Source organism: Dermacentor silvarum, chromosome 7 (genome assembly GCF_013339745.2).
Source record: "Dermacentor silvarum isolate Dsil-2018 chromosome 7, BIME_Dsil_1.4, whole genome shotgun sequence".
Taxonomy (NCBI): domain Eukaryota; kingdom Metazoa; phylum Arthropoda; class Arachnida; order Ixodida; family Ixodidae; genus Dermacentor; species Dermacentor silvarum.
Genome location: NC_051160.1, coordinates 40,526,456 through 40,534,975, shown reverse-complemented (window position 1 = coordinate 40,534,975; position 8,520 = coordinate 40,526,456). Strand labels below are relative to the sequence as shown.

At 49.1% G+C, this 8,520-nt stretch overlaps 1 non-coding gene across 1 annotated transcript; it reads left to right on the top strand.

Annotated features, from left to right (window-relative positions):
• Positions 1 to 1,645: 1,645 nt before the first annotated feature.
• Positions 1,646 to 1,836, top strand: LOC119459834 (U2 spliceosomal RNA). The gene has a single exon (XR_005193830.1). It is a non-coding gene; the product is annotated as a U2 spliceosomal RNA (small nuclear RNA).
• The last annotated feature ends 6,684 nt before the right edge of the window (positions 1,837 to 8,520 follow it).

The following is an 8,520-nucleotide window of genomic DNA, read 5'->3' as shown; positions in this document are numbered from 1 at the left end:
GGCTGAACGCCTCCAAGTGCCGGTCTCTACACCTGTCTGGTCGCCACCCTGTGGGCACACGGCCCACCACATTCACCGTTGGTGGCGACCCGATTCCGGCTCTTGGAGACTTTGAGGGGCACAGGTTCCTGGGCCGGCCTGTGGGATTCAGGGTACTGTCGGACAACACCACGGTCGACGAGGCCATCCACCTGGGCAGAAAGCTGCTCTCCTCCATGCTCGCCCCATGGCAAAGGCTGGACGCTATCAAAACGTTCCTATATCCAGCCTTAAACTTCGCCATGCGGGTGGGCGTCGCCAGCAAAGGAGAGTGGCAGCGCCTGGACGAGGAGCTCCGCCCGCTGATCAAGAAGACCCTGTACGTGCCAGCCAGAGCTTCAAACGAATACTTACATGGAAGCACACAGGCTGGTACTGCAGGGATCCCCCTTGCGGCGGAGCTGAGCGACATATGCCGGGTGGACGGAGCCTTCAAGCTTCTCACGTCGACCGACTCGGAAGTCCGGCAGCGAGCGAGGGACGAGCTGCAGCAGGTGGTGACCAGGCGACTGAGGCGGCCAGCTGACACTGAGGACATGGAGGTCTACCTCTCGGGCGAGACGGAGGGCGAGTTCAGGCAAACAGCCACACAGCTGCAGTCTGTGTGGACGGAGGCCAGAAAAGCCTCTCGTCGCCTCTCCATCGCCTGGGAGATCACGGACCAGGGGGCCCGCATCACCTGCGGAGAGGCCTCCGTGTCTGCAAGGAACCGCCACAAGCTGACGAGGACCATCCGGGCGCTCCTCTCCAAGGACCGGGACAGCACCCTACACGGAAAGCCAAACCAGGGCAAGGCGATGGTGTGCGTAGCGGCGGACCTGGCCAACGCCCACTTCATGAGGTCCGGCCGCTACACTCGGTTTACAGATTGGCGCTTCATTCACCGAGCCCGGCTCAATCTCCTCCCCCTGAATGCCACACGAGTATGGGCACCCGCAGCTGACAAGCGATGTAGGCGCTGCGGGTATGCGGAGGAGACACTACCACATGTCCTCTGCCACTGCATGAGGCAGAGCCGGGTGATGACGGAGCGCCATAACGCCATCGTCGACCGAGTGAAGAAGGCTGCCCTGGTGAGGTTCACCGTGATAGCGGAAAACCAGGTCGTTGGCAACACCTCTCTCAAGCCCGACCTGGTGCTGGCCCGTGGGGAGGAAGCTCTCATCCTGGACGTCTGCTGCCCATTCGAGAACCGGCTGCAGGCGTTCCAGGACGCCCGGAAGGCCAAGGAGGAAAAGTACGCCCCAGTACAACGACATCTCCTCCGGCGGTTCCAGCGAGTGACGGTGGACGCCGTAGTGGTTGGCTGCCTTGGCACCTGGGACCCGGGGAACGATCGTGTCCTCCGCAGGATATGCAGCAAAGAGTACCTGCGGACCATGAAAAGACTTTGTGTGAGCGACACGATCCGCTTCTCGACGCAGATATACAAAGGCCACATAGGCTCAGCCTAATATATTTATTGTTTATAGAGAAGTGATATATTTACACCTTTACAGTTTTAACCTTTTAATACTAACACTACTAACCAGCCCTTTTTTAGCCATTTCTGTTTGTCTTTTATTGTATACAATTTTACCCCGTTTGGCCTTGGTTTTGTAACCCAATTTTATGATGTTTTGTAACTAAGCATTAATAAAAAATTCTGTTCTTATCAGCTTAATATCTGATACGGGTCCTATTTGGACCCAAGATATTAAACTTATTTTTGGAATGGGGCGGAGTGCTTGAAGCTTGCTTCACCTCCGCCACGGGTTGGCCCGGTATTGCACTGCCTCCGGGATCGGCCCACTCACCCCACGGGGTGGGTAAAATCTTAATCAAAAATCAGACCTAAATATTAATATACAGCCCACAAAAGAGCCAGAGCTCTATAGAATTGGAGCACGGCTTCGTTTTTTGATGCCGCGTTTTTGCCTGCTCCCACCGCCCCGGTAGACGCGGTGCTCGCACGCGTGTGCGTATGATCTAAGTAAGGGCTGTTTCAATGCGAAACGCATACAACAGCAGCACGCGCACCAGTTATGTCCGTGACAACGCTATATATTGAATTTTCGCCACAAATTTGCCCCCCGTAATATTTGCAAAGCTCTGCCGCTGGACGACAAAGCTCTGCGGGAAAGCCACTTTCAGGAGGCGTAGGCTATACTTGTACACGTTACAGAAAAAAAAGCCCCCAAAAGCAATCCGTTACTTTTATAAACCATATAAGTTACTTTCCTCCCAACGTTTATTGATACTGCACAAATACAGTAAAAAGAACAAGCTGGCCTGGCTGTAACCCTTCACAATTTGTTTACCTTCACCAGCAATTGCATTTAAAAATTGTTTGTTACCTACCGTCGTTTTTGTGTGAAAGCATCAGCAACGACACTAAAAATCTCGCTCGATGTGCGCGCTGGAGGGAATGTAATTTAACATAAAGCTGCATATTAATCAGCCCTAAAAATAATTTTAAGTGTCTTATAATTAAAAGAAAACTGCTGTATATGAGTTACGTATCAGATAGATAAAAATTCACCAACGATTACGATACTCCCTAATGCGAAATTTGGGCGCAGCTCTATACGTGTTTTCATTTCGCGGTATATTGAGTCAAAGAATTTGAGAGGGACATGTAGCAGAATCGGTAATCGTCGTATATCTGATCTGTGGGCCAAGCGCGTCGGCTTTTATACATGACTCGTCGTAGGTTGCAGTGTAATCGCTAGTGCCGCTTGGCTTCCAGAAAGTACTAGACAAGTCGCGCATACAATCAGATCACCAAGCAAGCGCAAACCGTGACAATCGAAACAAGCACGAACGAGACCAAACCAAGCAAATCAAACAAGCGCGAGCAGACGATAGTACGAAACTAGCGGTCCGCCTAAGACCAGAAACGAGTACGCATCGAGCGGTCGGGCGGGTCCGCATGAAACCAGTTTCCTGCGCCACCCGCCGTTCGCAGCTCGCGTCTTTCATCTATCGCTGTTGTGCTCGTTCACTCGGTTGCCGCCGACGTTCGCCGGAAGGAACGGGCCATTATTGGGCACCGTAACTAGAGGTAATCTAGTAACGGTGATTATTGGGGTAGAGTGACCTAGAATATTGAAGAGTGTCCAAAGCGCCGCGCGAATGCATGGGAGGAGCGAGGACCTTTTCTTGTGAGCTCCCGCGCCGCGGCGCTGCTATACCCGACCCGTGGGCTTTCTCCGCTGCGGAAGCCGCGCCAAGGCGGCGGGCGTCTGCTACGAGCCTGATATTTTGGTTGCTATTAGCCAACATCGCAATAATTTGGGATATATTAAGTACCACGTCACCGCAAGGTAACACCGCAGTGACCCACCGCACAGAGAACGCGCTTGCCGGCTGTGAATACGGGTATTTTGCCTATATCCTTCTAGCTCGCTTGGTCCGCGCTTACGCGGCTGTTTGAGTAACGCATTCCGCGCGCTTACTTCATTTAGTTACGTGTGGAATGAACAACGTGAACGTGTTGCAGAAGAAAATAAGATGGAGATCGCGATGATAGAACGTGGCAGATATGGCTAGCTCATGCTAACGCTTTTACACCCTATTGTTTCCTTTCATTTAATTCATGCTTTATTTCGTTTCCTTTCTTTTATCGTTTCCTTCCTTTTATTTCATTATTTGTTTTACAAGACTGCCTCCCGCGCTCTGCTGTTTCTGTATTAAGGCGAAATCCTGAACTGGCTTTTGGGAAGCGGAATGTGTCCGTCGGCGGGGCCGCGGTACCAAAACTAAATACAAACCGCGTAACTCTCGCGTCTCGCTCGCTTGGTATATATACCAAAGTATAGCGTGGAAAGGCACAAATGTGCGACTAAGATGACTGATGGGTCATGGCATTAGTAACTTGACATACTTGCATTCACGTGGCGATTAACGACAACTATATGACGTGTGGTGCAAACCCGCAATTTTTGGCCAGAAATCCCTCTGATGATGTGGGTGTGACGATAAGAACGTGCTGAATGCCAATCTCGATCTCAACGTGTCGAACTTACCCATATATCGTGAAGAACTGAGAGAACAGGTAAAGGGCAATTATAGTAATGATAAATTCCGGGGCTTTACATCCAGAAATCACAATATGGCTGAGACGCCGTATTGGAGGGCTCCGGTAATTTCGACCGCCTGGGGTTCTTTAACGTGCACCTATAATATATACGTACACGGGTGTTTTATGCATGGCCACGGTGGCTTTTTTAAGCCACCGTGGCCGGGAATCGCACCCACATCCTCGAGCTTAGCAGTCCAACCTACCAAAGCCACTAAGCTACCACGGCGTGTAATTAAAGGGTACGCGAGAAATATACGTGGCAAAAAACAAGACAAACCAAAATAAATTAAACGCTAACAGTGCAACATTGTGTACGTACGCCTCATTTCATAATTACGAGCGGACGTCAGAAAACGAACGTGTTGCTTTACGGATGTGCAACTCGTCTTTCGCCTTCTTGTGTTGCAAGAGCGCAAACACTAAGCGAATTTTAACATGAAAGTAACTTTAGGAATATTTATTGCGTATGCTCGCTGGATTGTACACAGCAAATATACTTACTGATAAATAACTACATACTTGTACTTACGTAATGAAAGAGGCAACTAATCACCAGAACATAAACTTTTCATGTTTTACTGATTGAAGGTAACTATTTTAGGGACATATAGAATCAATAGCGATATTTGTAGTGCATCAAAGACGGTAAACATCGTAAATCACAAACATCGTCACGTGCCACGAATGCTTGTTAGTTTAGGTAAAAAAATCACACGTTAAGCAAAAACTATGATATCATGAGAAGTTACATGTTGGTAATTTCAGAGAGGATTCACGGATTATTAAAAGAAGGCTATTGTAGCGATAACTCTTGCATAACAAATGAGTAAATGGCTAGGCCAGTTGTAGCTGTTCAATGTAGAAAAATATTGTGACAGAGCGATGAAGAAGACGTTTTGAGAGGACTTGAAGAAGACGAAGCTCGGGACTTCGCGTGCTTACTATGATCAGATTCCTTCGGTATAGAAAGTTCATACCAACACCAGCGAATATACTGTGTCGATAATTCTTTCACCACGCGAGATATCTGCTTCATTAGAGTTCATAGGAAAGGGATTAGCACAATGCTTAACATCACGTTTGTCGAATGGACCATTAAGGCCTCCCATCGTGGTGTGGAAGTCACAGTGTCAGAGCTTTCCAATATGGTTAGATCTTTGCCTGCCTCAGCCCCAGGTCCTGATGGCATTTCCAATGCCATGCAAAAAATTTTGTTTGCAATGTCTCTTGAGGAACTTCTGAACACAGTGAATTATTCTCTAAAAAATGCTTGGATTCCTCAAGAATGGAGGACAGCCGAAATAATTCCGCTACTTAAAAAACAAGGAGCTGGCTATAATCTTGACAATATTCGACCTGTTTCTCTTACCTCAAATATGGTAAAACTTATTGAAAGTGTTCTATATGATCGCATGATGGATCATATTTCTAAAAATTCGTTCCTGAGCCCAAGTCAAATAGGTTTCCGGCGTGGTCTCTCCATTCGGTGTGCACATGTAGACTTGGAAAGCCGTATCCAACTTGCTCGGAATAGAAAAGAATTGAGTGCTTTAGTGACTCTTGACGTGGTGAAAGCTTATGACAGTGTCGAGTACCCAATGCTACTAGACAGATTAGAGTCCTACAATTTTCCGAGATATATAACGCGATGGATTTTTGCATTTCTAAGAAACAGACAATTTTATTGTTTTCAAAACGGCTTTTCTTCAAGAAAGTTCGATCAGACAAGAGGAGTGCCCCAGGGGGCTGTTCTGTCTCCTGTACTATTTAACCTGTTGATGAGTACAATTCCACTGAGCCGGGAAGTTCATCTCTACGTCTATGCAGACGACATCGCATTGTTCGCGACAGCTGGAGATATCAATTCCCTTTACCTGTCCTTGCAAACGTACCTATGTATTCTAGAGACATGGCTTCACACTCTTCACCTGTCACTAAACGTAAACAAAAGTGCAGTCCTTATCTTTCCGCTTTCCGGGCCGATACATTTATCATTAGTATATGATCAGAGAACCATTCCACAAGTAGAGTCGCATAAGTACCTGGGTATCACATAATGATGAAAAACTTAACTGGCGTTCTCACATAGAAAATATTGCAACGAAAGGGACACGAGCTGTAGGTTTATTACGTAGAATCAGTAACCGGCGTTCTGGTATGCGAAGTGACACATTAATTATGATCTACCGTATGTATGTACGACCGATTCTAGAATTTGGATGTGTTTTGTTTTCCGGAAGTGCAAAATATAAAATAAAACCACTTGTTCTTTTAGAGAGAGAAGCTCTTCGAATATGTTTAGGTCTGCCTAAATTCGTTGCTAATAATGTATTATACCAGGAGGCGCGCTTACCTTCTCTTCACACGAGATTCTGCATGCTTGCGGTTCAAACCTACTTAAGGACTTATGAATCTCCTCTTAGACGTACAGAATATATATTGACACAAGGTGCCTTCAAATCTCGTGCGCCAGCCGTCTCCTACGCCCGCCCATGTGTTTACGGCTACGTACGAAAGATAGCAGCAGCGAAGCCGCCAACACGTGCTCACAAGGCACGTGCGATCGGAGCAAGGTGTCATCAGCGCGGGGCACGAGGAGAAAGAAGTCGTGTGGAACTCTTGGCGAAGACTGCGTACGTTGGAGCGGGACTCTCGCTTAGCTGTTTGTCGGGCACAAGTTCGCCCAACGTTAGCTAATTAAAGTACCTTCACTCAACTGTGCGTTAAAATTCTGGTGGAGGTGCGGGGTATGATTTCAAGCCCTTCTCGACTTAGAGAAAGCAGCCCGGACGCACGGCGACTCGGACCCAACGAACTGACTCCTTCCTGTTCACCAACGCAGCAGTCGTCGCCTACGTGGTGAGCCCCCCGAGTTTTTCCCTTTACCGGATTCTATCGGAGCGTCAACAGCTGCTAACGGAAACGCTACCGAGATGACAACACAAGTCACGCCAACTCACATCGTAGTGAATCCACCGTTGACCCCATAGCATTTCTATGGTGACACATTTGAAGACGCAGAGGACTGGCTGGAACGCTTTGAGCGCGTCGCGGAGTTCAACGAATGGAACGAAGAGCGCAGACTGCGAAACGCTTACTTCGCGTTAGAGGACAGCGCAAGAACGTGGTTCGAAAACCACGAAGCGACGTTTGTGTCGTGGGAGGCTTTTCGAAGGGAGTTACTCGCTACTTATCCGAGTACAGACCCTAGGGAGAGGGCTGAAGCTGCCCTACAAGCAAGAAACCAGCGCAACATTTGTTATAGTGAGGCATAAATTAATAAAATAAGAGCCTCTGCCCGCACCATAACCAGCGCAACAATGAAAGCGTGGCCATGCGTGTGGAAGACATGTCCCGCCTATTCCGCCGAGCTGATCCGAACATGAGCGAGGACATGAAGCTTCGCGATCTAATGCGGGGCGTAAAACAGGAGCTGTTCGCAGGGTTGGTTCAGAGTCCGCCGCGTACCATCGCAGAGTTTCGCTCTGAGGCGATAACAATGGAAAAAACGTTGCAACAGCGATCAAGGATGTACAACCGAGAGATGAACGTCACCTCTGTAGACGCAGTTCCAGCAGTCTTCGGAAACAGCGTCGAAGTCATACGGGAGCTCGTGGGATCAGTTGTGCGAGAAGAGCTTCAGAGGCTACGGCTTGACCAGAACGCTCCAACGCCCTCTTCACTGGCAGACGTGGTTCGAGAAGAGGTCAGACAGGGGATCCGGGAACCACAGCTCCGTGCCCAGCCCCAAGCGCCATTACTGCGCCATCCGAGCGTCTCATATGCCGATGTGCTGCGGCGAACTCCCGGGCGTGCTGACGTCGCAGCCACTACCTCTATGAACAACCCGATGCCTCGAAACACGCTGCCGCCACCCGAGAGAAGATTTAGGAAGGCTGATGTATGGCGCACTCCTGACCGAATACCTCTTTGCTACCACTGTGGTGAAGCTGGGCACCTCTGCCGAATGTGCCCCTATCGCCAGGCAGGTCTCCGTGGTTTTCCGGTAAATGCACCTTGCCCTCGAAATGGTGAGCGTCCATTCGAAATCGAAGAATACCTGTCGACTCGTCAAAGCTTCCCATACACCTCTCAGCAACACCAACCTCGATCATCGGTCACCGAGCCCCCGTCCGTCATCAAGCTCCCCAAGACGCCGTCCGCAAAGCCCGCATCGGGAAAACTAGACTCAGCGACCCGGGGAGGTAAGGCCGTTGCCGATGCGAAAACAAAAGAACCTCCATCGACGACTCCGAACGACGACGAGGTACTCAGAAACCAGTGCCGTAATAGCGACGTCGCTTCCGATTTACGTGTGTTTGTTGACGGTTACGAAGTGGATGCGTTAGTGGACACAGGTGCAGATTACTCGGTAATAAGTAGTGAGCTTGCCAGGAAACTGAAGGAAAGTGCTGACT